General features: G+C 45.1%; 1 long non-coding RNA gene across 1 annotated transcript in view; it reads right to left on the bottom strand.

The window, feature by feature from the left end:
- Window positions 1-17415, bottom strand: part of LOC138492019 (uncharacterized) — a 204143-nt gene that overhangs the window by 185900 nt on the left and 828 nt on the right. The window lies entirely within an intron of this gene.

Here is a 17415-nt window from a genome sequence, read left to right as displayed (position 1 = left end):
CAATTCAGGATGTCATCAGGATGTGTAAGAGTGGTACCAGATTTGTCTCTAATATGTGAGATAAAGGATTTTTTTCCTTTTTGGTCTTAAGGTATGAGGCAAGCAATTTGCCAGCTTTGTTGACAGTCTGTTAAATCTTAGTTTTTGTATTTTAATAAAGCCGCGGGAGCCAATTCGGGGAGTTCATTAGTAACTTGAAAGCGCAAGGCTAATTCTGCACAGCGATTTGTAACAGACGAGGCTTGTAGAACTGTTTTTCAGTGTTGGAAAGTTGAAGATATAAATCGTCAATATGTTTTTGTGTTGTTTCTTCTTCCTACTAGAGTAAGCAATAATATGACCCGTAAGTGCAGCTTTGAAGGAATCCCAATTAGTGACCACTGAAGTGTCACCACCAAGAGTTTCAGTAAAGTACTATTGTTGGAAAGTTTTAAAGTACTGGATAAACTGCTGGTCTTGTAGTAAACAATTGTTGAATCTCCATCTAGAGGATGGCTTTTTGATGTCTGCTAAATTAAAGGAGGTGCTGACTGGGGCGTGATCAGAGATTATAATATTAGAGATAGTCGAATCAATGATGGTACCAATAAGAGATTTGGATGAAAATATATAGTCTATGCGTGAAAGTATGTCATGGGGAGGTGAGTAAAAAGTGTATTCTAGCTGAGTCGGATGAAAAAGTCTCCATGTGTCGACGAGGCCAGTTTCAGTGAGGCAACGCACAAAGGCTTTATGGGACTTGGAACTTTTGAACATACACTTGGATTTCCTATCCAAGAAGGGATCCAGCACCAGATTAACATCACCACATACATAGGATTAGTAAAACCAGAGTTAAGAATAATTTGCTTTATGGAGGCCCACAACTCAGGGTCAGGTAGGGTTGGACCATAAATGTTCATTATGGACATAGTCAGAGTCAATTAAAAGTTTGACCCAAGCCCATCGCCTGTTAGTGTCTGTATCTTGACCTAAGATTTTAAATGAAAGTTTTTGTTGATAAATATAGCAACCCCATTTTTCTTACCAACTTCAGGGCTGGCGACAACATCTTTGACCCAAAAGGATTTAAAGTTCATGGCTTCTACAAGTGAGAGATGGGTTTCTTGCAAACATGCCACTGATGGCTTAAGTTTATTGCGGTGGGAGATGATCTTGTGTCTTTTAGTTGTATTATTACATCCCTTAATGTTCCACGTTACACATTTAAAGACCATAGCAGTGAATTAATAAAGGTAAAGATAACATATGAACCTTTAAGCAGAGATGTATAAGAACAAACCAGAATGATATACATATTGCTCTAAGAACCTGAATCAATGCCATGCAAGCATAAGAGGGATGGCCCATTAACAGAGGCCAAACACAAAAGTAAGGTATATGAGGATAAAGGGAAGGGGAAGGGAAGCCTGACCAAAAATACCATACTATGAAAGAAATGAGGAAAAAAAACCTAAACTAGGCAAAGGAATTCATCAAAGCTAATGACAAAATATAAGATCAAGCTGGGATGTGGAAAAAAAGCAAAAAAGCAATAGGAGTAGGTGACACCTACAGGCCATCAACCAGAAAAAGACAGTCCACAACAGGAGAAGGACGCCCCCTCGGCACCCCACCCACCAGAATTAAAGTACAATTAGAAGTCACAGCAAACCAAACAATGTGTGTAAATAAACTGCCAAATGTTAAAGATGCTTCAAGATCCCGAAGAGGAGGGAGGATTCAAAGGAAGCGACGTGTCCATTCCTTAGGTTTTGATGGAGCGATTGAAGGACTCCAGGTTAGCAGGATCGTCAAAAATAGCAGTGCGGCCATCATGAGTAACTTTGAAGGAGCAAGGATGGTATAAACCGTATATAGACAGGAACTCTTTTCTACGTTGAGCAGTGATCTTCGCCACGTCCTGCGAGATATGAACTTGCTGCCATGCCAACTAAGGAGGTTTTTCTCTTTGTCCTTAGAGATAATGAGTTGAAGCTGTGTAAATTCAAGTAAATAGAAGATAGCATACGGGGAGGGTGGTTAGAGGATGTAGAATTTCTTACAGGGCCAATACGATGGGCACGCTGAATGTTAAAAGAAGTATCCAGTGGTAGGTGAAGCAGATCTGGCAGCATCTTTTGTAGGAACGCAATGGGGTCAGCCCCTTGGCACCCCTCTGTCAAACCAGTGAAATGCAGATTGTTGCGCCTTCTCTGATTGTCCAACTTCTCATTATGTCTCTGAAGATCCATAACTGTTTTTTCAAGCAGCACCACCCTAGGGGAAACATCCTCACCAAAGCCAACCCTTCTCTCCATTTCATCCATCTTATTTTCAACGCCCTTCCACCTATCATCCAGTTGCTGTAACTTCTGGTTAGTAGTTTCAATTAAATGTTTTAATGCTCTAATTTCCTGTAAAATGACCTCAATGACAAGGTCGGCGGGTGAGAGCGGTGGAGGTGAGTCACTTTTAGGCCTTTAAGATTGGCCGAGAAAGGGGTTAATTCTTTATTGACAGTGTTTTTTGATTGCCCTTGCCAGTAGCCACAGTACCAGTTGTTGTGATGTAAGTGTGCAACGTAGAAAGATGAGGGTGCTAAAAATCCTCAGGTTGTGCTTAAATTCCAAGAGTATCAGAGAGCAGCCACAGAAATGTCCACACAATGCCACACTGAAGAAAACCTAGATTTAATATTTCGAAATGAATGTGAAACAAATGTAGCTTCCAAGTAGAAAAATGCGCACCACACAATATACTAGGCAGCGTTGGAATTTGAGAAGCATCAGATAGCATAAAGCCCAGATTTCCACAAAATGGCAAATAGAGGAAAAGCTTTATCCTTGATACATCAGGTAAACATCAGCAAGGCTGTAATGCTCTTGTAAGAGTATTCCCACCAAAAACACGTACGATATCTTTAAATGCTTAGAGGTGTGAGGAAGAGAAAAAGAAGAAAAAAAAGAAGAAAAAGAAAAAAAAAGTCTGTATAATATCGAGATGAAGGAAAACTTAGTTGAATATGTCGAAATTGCTTCAAGACATGTGCGATTAGCTGAAAACATTGGGTGGTAGTGCTGCACATCCAAATGGGGCCAAAAAGGCCCGAGCCGGCTCATCACGTTCCAAGCAACGCCGGAAATTACCTCACAGTGGGCGGCTGTTGTAGTTAGCAGCAGTCGCTCAATGTTCATAGCCGGGAGAGTAACATTAGCCAAGCGACGCCCCGGGACAGAAGAAAACGGAGCAAAGAAAGACACGGTAAGGGAAGAAAATGCTTGTGTTAGGCCACAGGTGGGTCGGAGCGACGCAACCAGGCCGCCATCATCCCTCGGCGTCAAGCCATGCCCCCACAAGTCCCCTTTCACCATTTGGTCAAATGCACAATCTCTGCCTAGGCTTGTCCTCGTCAGAGACGGGGACTCAACTTTATATCAGCTAGGTTGGTGCTGCCAGGTGACCTACAAAAATATCCTCATGTTTTATTTTGTACAGTGTAATGGATTTCTTCCACTTCTAAACACTCACAATACGTATATCATAGTCCAATTTAATGCTATAATGGTACCCAATTTATCGCCCTCGAAAGCATCAACCCTGCCCAAATTACAGGATGCATAATGGTTGCACAAATATATCTGAGGGCGATACTTATTTGCTGAGTTATTTTAACAACTGATACCACATTCACCTTCATCCTATTTGCAGAGGCATTCATTCACAGACCAATATGAAAAGAGTAGAAGCTTTTGCATTAGTGCTGGGATTCAGAAAGGTCAGTGGGACTTGGGTTGAGTGGTCTGTGTGCCAGCTTAACCGCGTGCACGCAATTTAATCACCCCAACCTTTCTTGCCATGCAGAGCCTGACGCGTGATTGGTTTATTCACAGTCATTCCTGCCTTCCAGAGAAGTGGCATGTGACTGTCCTACTCCTAATGGCCATTCAAAGGCCCCAGTAGCAATCCGGCCTACTCTTGATTCTGGCACAAACACTGGCCTGACATGTAACTGACTTCACCCCAGCCCTACCAGCCTTCAAATAACTGACTCTAGCACATGACCGTCTTTGACACAGCTTCATGGATCCTTAATTGGCCCTTAAAGCTCCCGGTTGCCCCGCAGGCGCGCCCTCACTCTTTGCATTAGAAGAACATTTCACATTCAATCCCCTTTACAACAATAAACACACAGACGAGGCATATCTACCCTCAGGGGACCTCGCCCCCGAACAAAAACCCATTCATGGCGTGTAACATAGCACTCGACACACTCGCCTGTACAAAGAGGATTTCCACATGAAATATCAGAGCATAAGCGGCTGAAATGCACATCTGTACTCGCAGAGAAAGGGCCAGGGCGAGCCAGCAACGCGGGACAGCAAATGAATGAAAGCATGAGCATGGCCTTCTCGTGAGAGGCGTCGAGAAGAGTTAGCTGCCTGCCCCTGCAGGCAACGGGGTTCTGTGCTGGGCTTTCCCTTTTCAATGCATTCTAGCTTGAGATTCAGTGCAAACGGTTCAATTGAACTGAACAAAGACTACAACTCCCATAGTTCCTTAGGTTTTAAATGGATAGCCCCATACTGGAATTTAATGTCTTCTGTGACATGGGAGTCCTGTGATTACATGGCCAAACTGAATCATTCCTGAGTGAGCGTGGACACACATAGCACATTGTAATAAACGTGTGGCAGGGTGGTGGTGTGGGGTGGGGTCACACTCCCTAGGAGCAATAACATGACACTGGTGAACCCTTAAACTTAAACTGACTGATCCTGCTCCCCATGACCCTATGCTCACCTAACCCTTTGGCCTGACAACTTCACTTGATGGCCAGGACCCTCAGGACCAACGAAGAGCCAAATTCCACTGACCAATCAGTCATTGTGCATCCCTTTTCCACCACTGCACCCCCCACAAATCTAAGGAAGGGGAGTGAGGTTGGATAATGGTGCGGAAGGATCTCTCCTTCCGCTAGGTGGCTTTTCGATATGGAGGGAATGCCGGCACAGCGGGAACTAACTGCTTTAACTGGGTGGCTTGCGCTGTTCCTTTTTGGCCCCACTTTCCGACGCGCCACCACCCCACACCCACGAAACTTCACTTCTGGGAAGCACAGCGACAGCTGATGAAATCACGGCACATGGCACCAGAAACTCTACCATCATACCATACCCAACCTCGCCCCCCCAATCGCACCACACAGCATTTTGCAGGGGCTTGCCATCTTGAGTAGGGCACGGGCCAATGCCCACCAAGACAACCCTTTGGTTGGTTACTTGGCTGCATTTAATCATACAATTCAGTAGGAGATTAAAAACTTCACATCAAATCAGACATTTTTTCATCACAGTTCAGCAGCTAACATCTACATCACTTCTAATTCTTCAAACAACTTATCCGGCATGGATGGGGCCATGCCCTGGGCGAGATACCAGGTGACTTGTAAACCCCTAAACCTAAACCGTCTGTCTCCCGATCCTGCCTCCCCGCCCCTATGTTCTCTACCAGCACGGAATCATCCAGTGAACGTTGGCCAGACAACTTCACCAGATGGCCCCACCTTCAGAACCAACCATAGTGGCAAATTCCATTGACCAAGCAGTCCTTCTTGCATGCGCCTATCAGCCACAGTGTCCAAGATCTACCAGTCTGAGGGCGTTCCCCCCAGAATGGCACGCGTCTCCCCAGGGTTAATAATTTCCCCTGGTCATGCCGCATCGGCAATCACGCTCAGTCCATCGATAAAGATCCTCACCCCTCTCCTACACAAAGGTTCTCCATCCCTATGAAACACGCCATGACCCGAGAGCAACTGTGAGCCACTACTATCAAACACCAGCAGCTAGATGCCAGCTGAACAATCTCGCCATTCAAATTTCTTGCAGACACATTCAGTGGCCTTGCGCATATGCACCTGGGTATCAGTTGGGACCATGCCACAATAGCTCATGAGCAAAATCTGCCAAACCAAGAGAATTCGCAGATCAGACTCTCCAGGGGCTTCTGACGCAGCGGCGCCAAATCGTTAACTCCCACATGAGTAATCATCACCAAATCCGAGAGGGACAGGTTGCACTTGATCCTGGCTTTCGATCAAAGCACCCCTCAATTGATGCACTGGCAGGCCACTGACCCCAATCCAAAAGACAGACAGACCCTTCATGCACTACTCGTCGCCAAGACCCTGTTCCTGCAGAAGGTTGCATGCCCTCTTCATTAAGGAGTGACAATCCACACCACCCCGCTGGCCGGCATCATCTGTGCAGGAGAAAATAAACAAATGGCACCATTGTCCCACAGAGTTACCATGATAATCCTCCACATCCAGCATCACCCAGCCCCCTTATACCAGGTATGGACTCACGTAGCGTTTGAAGGCCCTTTGTCTCGGGAGAATAGCCCTGGTGCAACGTGCTCACCCTGGAATCAAGACGACATGGAGCAACACAAGTTCAATCCCCGGGTCCGTGCTTAGAAACCTCTGGGTATTAAGCACCTTATATCATATCATATCATATCTCAACAACTTCTATCCCCCTATCACTTTACCTGTTCCTCCCCCAACCATAGGCCAGCTGCTGTTGTGGCTCCACCAATCCTGAAAGAATGGGATGAGTACCCAAACTCACCACAGTCTGTCACCTCAAGGGTATGTTGAAGTACGCTCTTAAACCGAAAATGTGACAGGCACAACCCATTCCCATGTAGGCATAGCAGGTCTTTGCCCAAGTTTACCTGTGCTAAGCCAACATCACCTCCACTGGGCATGAAGCAGGGTTCTGTGCTCGACCCAAGTAACTCCCTCATCCACTGTCCCTCCTGATCCATTTTGGACTTAGTCACCCAGATGTGCACCACTCTGTCATCAGGAACCCTCCCTTCCCAGGACTCCTGGAATATCGCCCTTGTTTTGCGGCACCAACTGCCCAATTCAGAAAGCCCTGTAGAATGCTGTCACAAATACTGCCCTAAATATCAACAATTCAAACTGGTCAAAGCAGACCCTCCCCCCCAAAGTGCTGCAATAACCATGCACAATTTCTGTACATCTAAAGGTTTCCTCCGGTCTGTTCTTGGTCCTTGTAACTTCCCTCACCAAGATAGCACCTCCTTAACCAAGAAATCCCTGGTCCACACCTTGGCTGCTAACGACCCCGCTATCAACTGCGGGAGTGCCATGCACCACGCTTCCACAGTGCTTCTGGGAATCCAGTCATCTGCTCCTCCTCTGCCTAAATTCCTGGATCTTGTGACAAGACAAAGCATAATGTACCGTATATTCTGCCCAGGCAGCAGTATATTCTATCTCCTTCAGCAACCTCAACACCATTTTGAGCGTCACCCTCTGATGATTGATCGCCAGCACTATGGACATCCTGTCAGACCAAATAACCACATTCACATACTGCAAGATGGACCCCCAAAAATGCAGTGTGACCACGCTGAGAAAAAGCTCCAGAAAGTACACCTGACACACCACACCGTCCCGGACACACTCCGAATGGGCATTCACTACCGCTTGTCCAAAATGGCATCAAAGCCAATGTTAATCATGACTTCGTTAAATGGAACAATTTCACCATTCAACACCTCCACTGGCCAAACCAATGAACCAGTGAAATCCAAAAAAACGATGCCCAGATGCACAAACATGCCTTAACTTCCTTGGACAACCTAGTCTTGTGTTGTTTATCCCCGCAAGCTTCTCATGGTCCCCGCAAAAGACCTACAGAACGGCCTATCCATCAGCAAAATTCTCAAGGGAAGATTCTACTGTCCGACCATCACCTGCACCTGCCAAGGCGTTACTTTCCTCGCTTATTCAAAACTCAACAGACTCTCTAAATGCGCACACTTTCTCCTCTGGCAGCCAGCACAGCCCTGCTTCTGAATCCAGCTCAAGTCCCAGAAACGTCAATCACATTGGTGGCTCTTCCATCGTCCCCTGGGGCAGTGGCACCCCCAAGATCTCTGTTTCCTGCTGAAACACCTGCAGTGCTTGCACTCCCAGGAAGCTGGGAGACCTAGAATAAAGAAATCGTCCAAGAAAAAAGTCCTTTAAAAAAAACCACGGAACTTCTCGAAATATACGCACAGCACTGAACAACTGATCAGCATGCACTTGAAGTATTAATACTGACCCTCACAATGAAAACCCAGCAAATGGTGGTCCTTCAAATGCACCAGCAGCAACTGGAATGGCGACCCAACGTCTGCCTTTGCGATTAACACATCCATGCCCAAATTTCACAGACAATCCAAGGCCTGGCCAAACGAAGCATAACACACTGTGTGACGAATCAACTTCCGGGGCACCAGTGGTCCAGGGATGAATATCGGTTCCTAAACCATCAATCAACCCCACACCTCTAGTACACTAGAAGGGATCCGAGCAGATTGGAATGTAAATGAATTCTAAGACCTCCTTGTCCAATTTTGGTAACGTGGACGGAACGGCAGGCTTATCTTCGTAAGGTCGTGGATCATTGGTTAGTTGCAACACAGCGAGTATAAAATTATTACCTAATGATAGAAGAGACTTTCCAGTCAAGGTTGTATAAAAATATCTACTTTATTATTACTACAACAGACAGTTCTAGCACACTAAAATTACAACCCACACTGTAAAGGAGCACAGAGGACAGACTGTTTCCCGAAGGAAAGGAAAATCGAAGATTCTTGTGTTTAAACACCCAAGAAAGAAAATAAGCTTCGATAACTAACTGGTCTTTGAACGGGCAGATTATACCACGAGTGAATGAGCTAATCTATCTAGGCTATAAAATCTATGCCAGCCCGAGAAATCAGGAATATGATATCCTTTCCAAGGCCTATAAACTGATCCCCCAAATGAAAAAAATCTAAGCCAAATATTGCAAATTCTCCGTCTCGCCATTGATCAAATATTATGTAGCCAAAATCATTCTGGTTATCTTGTATGGCTTAGAAGCGAAACCCTCACTCTGGAGTGCAAATTGGGCCAGAATAGAAGGTCGAATTTGGAAAGTCTCTCTTAACCTACCTAGGAGTACATCTGGGTGGAACTTGCGGTTTGAACTGGGTCCTGTTTCTTTAGAATGCCGTGCAGAATGGAAATTAATCGCATTGCACAGAGAGATAATGTGTCCTAAACCAGTCTCCCTGTATGAAAATGTCAGCGTTCATTTGAAAGGCGCAACATATAGAATCCTGAGAGAGCTGGATTTAAAAGCAAAAAACATACTGGACAGAGTAAATGCAGATCTTGAAACGCTGATAACCAACCCTCTCAAGGTAAAACGGGACTTGGAGCGGTTAGACTGGATCAAAACTATCTCTCTGGTTAGAAGCTCCAAGCCACGCAATGCGTTTTTGACGGCAGAAAAAAACATAGGCCATTTGCCACGTTATTTAGTAAAATATCCCGACCCCAGAATAAAATCTAATTTTTTATGGGTGAGATTGAACTTTGTCCCGACTGGGGAGGTCTTGGCAATAAGAAAGCAGGAAGATCTTGCGGTCAAACTATGTAAAGTATGCTCCGATTCAAGACTCCAATCACTTCGACATATCCTAATGGAGTGTGAAGGGACTTGGCACTTGAGGCTAGCGAAATTAAGAAGATTCACATATAAGGAGGTGGGTCTTGTCTCAGAGCATCTTTGGGAAAGAATGATTGCAGGCCAAGAAATCCAGCTAACAGCAACAGTGGTTGAAATATTGGGAAATCTGAACATGTTAAATTAATTATGTTGGGAAATGGCCAGGTTAAGGGCTGAGGGGTTGGGAGGTAGCTTAACCTATATCAAGGAATGTCAGATCACGAGAATACTATTGTGGAATGTTGGGAAAAGGGGAAGGTCAAATGCATCCTTTATTGTTCCGAAATTAATTTGCAGACTAAAGGAGATGCAGGTAATTAGCCCACGTCGAGTTTCAAGAAATGGGGAGAATGGACTTATTTTATTGAAATCAATGTGTGTAAATGGGTATTAATTCTTTTAAACTATTTTTATTTTGTCTACTTTCCCCATCTTTAGGAATGTTACATTTGTAAAGGTTCTAATGAAATGATAAATGTTCTTTTCTTTTGATGAACCAAATACAATAAAAAAATTAAAAAAAAAAAAAAGGAAAGGGATGCACTCTGGATACTGGCAGGAGGGTAGTTGGTAAAGTAATCAGTTTTATAGTTCAAGATTATTTGGTTCCAGCACCAAAGGGGCAAAGGGTCTTAACGGTCTCTAGCGACCTTCGGAGAAGGACCGGGAGGCAGAACCACAATGAAGAAGTTCTTGGTGGTCGACATCGCCGAGGTGGTTCCGGGTCGCTTCTCAGCCCTTGAGACAGAGTTAGTGGCGGGAGACAGCTGCGGGTACCAGACGGCGGGCAGTTCGGCAAGCGAGGCTGGACGGACGTCTGCTGGCTGTCTGGTGCGGAGGCTCGGGGCCAAGAATCTCAGTTTTGTACTGGTTGGTGGATTGGGAATGCTGGTCGAGGCGCCTCGGACGGTTCGTGTGACTGCAGCGTGACAACACTCAGTGGTGCAGGCGTATGCGGTTCAAGGACTTGACCGTCTCAAAATTGTCCTTATACAGATGGACGCTGGATGATGCTTGTGTGGCACTCCTCCTACCTTCTTCACAGGGCTTGTGTCCTTTCAAGGCAGACGACGCAAAGCTTAGGAGGGTGTTAGTAGGCAACAGCCTTGTCCTTTGTCAAGAGACTGTCTGGCACTTTCCCACCTAGGAAGCTTGCTGTCAGAACCTAGCAGGGCACACTATGTGCTGGCTGGGTACTGGCTCTGGAGCTGCTGGACGGGTCCTCTGAGTCTAGTATCTCTCTCTGTTCCATGGGAGATGTTTAGGTGAGGGCTCTTCCTTCCTTCTTAGAACTCCTGTCCTTCCTTCACTGGCTGAAGATGTAAGGTAGACTGTACCTTCAGCTCGGGTCCAAATGAGTCCCTCTTCTTAATCCTTGCAAAGTCTTCAGATGATCTGCCAAGTGAGGGGTTCAGCCCTCTTTTAAAGCCAAATGGGCCCCAGTAATTGGTGTAGGCTAAGCATACCTTAATGAACCAATTCTGGGTCACCACCAACAATCTTCTGTTATGCATGAGGTCAGGACCAGAGTGTTCTGCAACAGGACAGACAAGGGGTGACAACATAAACCTATGTCCCACTTATCTTCCTGTCTGTTGTAGATCAAAGTGTCTCTCTGGTTAACAGAGCCCTCTGTGACTCTTGATTAAAGCACAGGTTTTGCCTTGAAGTATGTTTTGGGAGCAGACTTCCTGTCTCCCCCAAACCACATACTTCTCCACTCTGAAAGGGTTCAGCTCTGCAGGGGTTTGCCTATGGTATATAGCAGACCCAGACATGCATTTAACTGCCTTTCATACAGAAGGGTGGAAACTAGCTTCAAGTTGACACATTGCACACCAAAGGGGTGTTAGTCCTGCCTTCCTGTTGTCCCTCTGGCAACCAAGCCCACTCGGCAGGCTTGCCTCAATTATCTCTCATTAGTATGCACTGCCACCAGCCAGAGAACAAAGGAATGCAGATCCATGGAGCCTTTGATATTTTAATTAGGCTGCTTATGGCTGGAGGAAGGTGTGCCTTCCCCCTTCTTGGAATGCTTTGATGTACCCAAGGCTGTCACATTCCATGTGAATATGACAGGGGAAGACGGCGCCTGTAGGCTGTGTCTTCCCACAGTACAGGTGTGTGTTTTGTTCGGGAAGCAGATGAAATAGGTGCAGAATGGCCACACTAATTTCTCTAATATACAATCGCATTTTACGTGAGGACTTTTAAGGAAACCTTTTTGACTCGGTTGAACCAGTTGCCTTGAAAACAGCCACGAGGGCCGAAACACGTGTCAGCTGTTTCAGACATACTTTGAGATTATAGCACATTGGAAATATATATCTAGAAGTCATCATTGGACATTATTGCAAAAAATACGAATTACGGGGTCATAGCGTCAGCCGACAATATTTTCTGTTCTCATTTCTCTGAGGTTGGTCTCCCATCATTCATTTCCATTTATCAAAAAATCCCAAAAGCCCAGGCGAGCGCACTCTTCCCTGTGCGGATGGTCGAATTCCTCACACATCGCGCAAGCTCCAACATAAATCGCATCATTAAATGACGCCCTCTTGGGAAATAAAATGCTGTGGATCATTGGCTCTGCCAATGCAGACACTTGATTCCGTGGGACCACAGACCCCATTAAACCCTTCGCTGGTATCCAGAACCCCTCTTTGAGCCCCCTGTAGAAGATATGCCCCACCAAACGTGGTCGCTTTTTGTACTTCTGCACCTTCTCTTTCGCCTGCATACGGAATTAGGATTCCAGTGTTTTCTGAGCCCATAGAAGGAGCAAACATGGCGGAACTTGCAGGTCGCTACTGATCGTGCACTGGGTGTGGGCGGCTCTCTCTTACCCCTGAGTGGCTTTTAAATGGGCACAATATGATGGCATGGTGGCAACCAACTGCAATGAGTGGATGTGCTGCTTTGCTCCTTTTAAACACTGCTGCGCCACTGCCCCAATCCTTCAAAATGTTGCAAAATATTGCATTGGGCCTCAAATTATGGCAAGACTCAGCAAGATGTCAGGGCAGCTGAATAGAAAATTGGGCCAGGCACGGCATGTTGGTAGTGTTTCTGGTGCAGCGTGGCGTGATGTCATCAGCCACTGTCGCATGGCGGTTTAGGCTCTCGTGATCGCTCACATTGATGGGGGAAATGCCCTCCTAAACTTGACTTGATTTTGTAGTGTGAATATCTGTACCCATGTGAATTCGGTTTTCTTGGCTATGTGCTGTTGGAAGGGGAGGATGCTGTGGACAATGACGCCTAGGGATTTGGCTGAGTCTGACAGCTGCAGGTTGAATCCTTCCAGTTTCCTATCATCAAGTCACTTGTGGACGTGTTGTTGTTCGGCAGGGGGACCGATGAAGATGAACTCAGTCTTGGTGGTTTAAGCTAAAGGTAGTCATTCGACATACAGGTTTGGATGGTGTTTCGGCACTCACTGGGGTGGCTGATGTTCTTGGGGGCCTTTGTCCTTGAGAAACAGCTGCATGTTCTGCGTGTCAAATGGTCAACAGTGTCAAAAGCAGTAGAGAGGTCTTAGAGGACTAGGAGGCACGAGTCACCTGTGTCGATAAATTGCAATGAGTCACCCACTACTTGGATGGCACCAGTCTGGGTAGTCAATTTAGGACAGAAGCCAGATTGATAGTCAGAGGGGAGGCCAAATTGTTCATTTTAGCTCATAGTTGTTCTATGAGCTTCCTGATGAACGAGGCAGGGGGCTTGTGATGGGTCTGTAGTTCGTTTGTCCTATGGGTCAAGTGTGGGCTTCTTTTAAGAGCAGTCATATGTCTTGAATGCTTCTGGGATTGAGCCTTTATTGAGGGTTGCGTTCACAATGCAGAGAAGCACTTTGAGCGCTGCACCATGGAATTGTTTGATAATGAAGCATGCAATGGTATCATCCAGATAAGCGCTGGGTTTGAGGTAGGCAAATGTATCTGACAGATCCTTGGGTATAGGGGAGAGGAAGTTGGTCCAAGGGGGGGTTTGTGGGAGGGGATGGAATACAGGCTTTTTTTTCCCAACTTCGAGGTGTTGATGCAAGTTCTGATTCTGTTTATTTTGTTTATGAAGAAAGTATTGATTCTGTCATATTTTACTTGTGAAGCCGGCACCTTCGGGTTGGGTATGGACTTTGCGCAGTGCTTGACTGCTTCGAATAAGGCTTTGCTCCTGTTTGAGGCTGCCTCGATGGTGGAGTCGTATTAAGCAGCCTTAGCCTTGAAGGTTATGTATCTGTGTTCAGTGTGCAGGGATTTGAAGGATGAGGTGTCATCCAAGATGTAGTTTAGGCCCACTGCTTTTCCAAGGATCTGATTGAGTGTTTATTGAAGGTGAGCTTGGGTGTGCTACACTGGGGCAAATGGTTTGGCTTTAGCGCGGCTAGGCTTCGGGGTAGGTTGGCGTTGACTACGTCCATGGCAAAGCCGTTCAATGATTCTAGAAGGTCTGTGGCATCCCCTGTAAAGGGGGATGTCACTAAGGTCTAGGATGTCTAGTGGGAAGTTCTTCAAAGAGTGGCATTCAATCAAAGGGCATTTAATATGACATTTATGTGTCTATGATGTGTGTGTGATGAGGGTAGAGGAACACAGTGTGGTTAGTCCTGTCAATGGGATGTGGGTCTGTACTGGTATTGAGCCGTGATGAGGTGAAGATGAGGTTGATCATGTGGCCTTTGGCATGTGTGGGGGAGACTATGATTTGTTTGAGGTCCATAGAGTTCCCTTTCTTTGTACATCATTTGTTTATATGTTGTCTGTACCTTAATGGTCAATTTAATTCTATAATATTGTAATAAACCATTCCTTTATATTTTTTGCGAGGAGTGATTACAAATATGTTTGTGCTTTAGAACTTTCCCAATAAATTTACTGAAAAATATGTAAATACTGTCACCAAAAGAGAGCTAAAACAATTCCCATTGTTTGATAAATGGTTCTATTTAAAAAGAACAGTACCGTAGACTAATTGATCTAACTCCTTTCTTTACAAATGAGTGTAATTCATACCCAACAGGAATACTTGGTTTTGTAAGTACCAGATTGATTCCCACGTTCCTAGTTGCACTATGGCTTCCCTTTTTGTATAACATGGCTCATTAGCATATCATGGCTGATTCCCATTATGCTCAGCTAACCAATCATTCACCTGCCTTGATTGTCCTCTAACAATGTAATATGCCACCTGCTGTCGGTGTCCGTAAGAGAGGAGGTTCATTCTCCCAAACGTGGTCCAGGACCCGGACATGTAGAAAGGCTGCAGCCTGGAGTGGGCACCACAGTAAAGACCCTGGCATGAGGCAATGTCTGCTTTGGCTTGCATGCTGACTGGTGTAGAGTCAGCATGCATTGACTAACCTGACCCGTCTGCAAGTCAATAGCAGGATAGTCTGGGATGTGTTTTGAAAGGGAGCAGTGATTCATTTCAGAACATATTTTTCAATATTTGAGAAACACGCATCCCTACTTTGACAACCATATCCCTTCCACTCATCCCAATTGTTTTTCCTCTCTGATTTTGGTCATTCTATTGTCTAATTTCTCGCTCCTATGACCTCCTCTCCAAACCTCCCCTTCCACACACTAAGGTCTGCCATCACTCTGGCACGGTCGCAATATGCCACCTTTTGGACAAGGCCAGCTGCCGTAAAACCACTACGGTGCTGATGCGCGCAGTATAACAAGTGAATAACATAACATGCACATTAACCGTCATATGGCTAGCATGGCTCCCATGTTCTTGCTTTTGGTAGCACCTGCACAGTGACAACATTTATTGTATTCATCATGCAGGGTTAATGGGAAACTGGTCTTCATACTGGGGCAATGACACTGTTACTATCACTGGTGTTAACACCAACACAGGTGTGGTCATTGCACCAGTCCTAACACCCACGTAATTCAAGTCTGGGTGCCAGGGCTGAAAATAGTCTGTTCTTTAGTTATGCGCTACCAACAGCACAGAATTGCCTAAGTGCTACTGGTGCGGCCTGCACAGTCTGGCCTTTGCAGCAGCATTGATAGTTGTAGCATCGGTGCCATTACGACTGCTCTTAGCAGTGGTGTAATGACCACATTTGAACAAGAGTTAGCACTGGAAGTAACAAAAGCACCAGTGTGGTCATCATTTCACTGGCGCGAACAGTCACGCAAATCCTTTCAATGCACTAAAATAAGTGCAAATGTGGTAATTGCACTGGCACTAGTGACAGCTGTTTACCTCTTCCAGAAAAGTAGGCCCCAAACGTAAACTTCAAATGCTTTTGTACAAACAGTAAATATGGAATGGCTAGTCCCCAAGCTAAAAGTTCAACTTTGGACCTTAACTTTAAAAAAATCGCCCTTTACAAACACAAAATATAAAAGAGAAGCCTCTTCTTAACCCCTCTACAGAAGAAAATATTAAATAATAAAACAAAGAGAAAATACAACTAGAGTGACCAGATTAACAAAATCAGGAAGTGGAGCAGACTATAGACATAGAAAATAGAGCATTATTCAAAAGAGCCTATGGCTACAGCACAAAAACAGTAAGCCCTGAGACGGTCTCAATGGTGAGCGCACTGACATAGAAGACATACTGCAATGGCAAAACCCACAGAAGTCCAGAATGGTGGAATCTTGTCCCAGTTCTTCAATTTTACCAAAAACGGAGTTAAACAGTAGCATTGTTAGTAACAGTTTAGTTTAGCTGTACACATTTCCGGGATACTTGGAATAGTCTACATCTTTTTTAGGACGATTTGCCATCGACACAGTCAGATTTAAAGAGCAAAGCTTTCGCTTTTCCGCTCAATAAAGCCAGATTACAGAAGCTCAGGCATGAGTCAGTGAAGCCCTCCTCTAGGTTCCAGAAATCACACGGGTTCACGCTGCCTCGGACATTCCTAAGACCACCCTGGTCAGATGGCCTGCTCCTTGGCGTCCATCTTAACTCAAGCAGGTTATTTCCTAGGGCCAGAGGCTGAAAGGGCAAGTATGTCAGTCAGCACATATACTCTCTCTGTCTTCTACACAAAATGCTCCTAAAATCAGGGTGAAGTTCCCCGAATATATAAAAAATGAAATACGTCAAAGGAATGTGAAAAAATAATAATGGGGCATGTTCTCCAAAGCAAAAAGAATGTACCCATCCCCTACTAAAGGCCCCCAAATTAGAACTATTGGAGCTGAAAAGGATCTTGCTTCGAATATTGCCTTTTCACGAAGTAAACGCACCTGGAGCATAATCACTATCAATTCTATATCATCTTCCGTTTCAAGGTTCATTTATATGAGAACTGTCATCCATGTATAAGAACTTACCCAAGACTTACCTGCATGTGAAATGTTAGCAAGAATTACCTGCAATATTACACACATGTAATGCTATCAATTTGATACCAAATTCGACCAACATTAAGAGTTAATGCACATAACTGTTTAAAGGCGGGCCCCACAATTAACACATATTCATATGTTGTAAATATAACATGAAATAAATACATCTCAGTGCACATCCCGAGTTCATTCCCATACTTTGCCAGGGTATTCCCAGTTTTACCAATACGGTATATTTCCAGATTTCATTATTCGGGCATATCACCAGTGTTCACGACTGACACGTTTCCAGTTTCAAATTTGCAGCCTATTGCAGCCTATTCATTAAGCTTCAACTGAAGATAGCGATGTACCTAGACTCCCTTAAAAGCCCCAGAGAAGAGAACAGTCAGCAAGGCCAACTGCAAAGAAGAAGTCTTGGCTTAATGGTAGGCTGATTGACCAAGCAGGTAGTAGTCTGATGTTGTTCCCCGCACCTGGGTTTCATTTTGCTCACGTGCTGCTAACAAGCCGAATGTCCAAGG

This window comes from Ambystoma mexicanum, chromosome 10 (genome assembly GCF_040938575.1).
Source record: "Ambystoma mexicanum isolate Mex_15411 chromosome 10, UKY_AmexF1_1, whole genome shotgun sequence".
NCBI classification, from domain to species: Eukaryota; Metazoa; Chordata; class Amphibia; order Caudata; family Ambystomatidae; genus Ambystoma; species Ambystoma mexicanum.
This window is presented reverse-complemented; position numbering and strand designations above follow the sequence as displayed.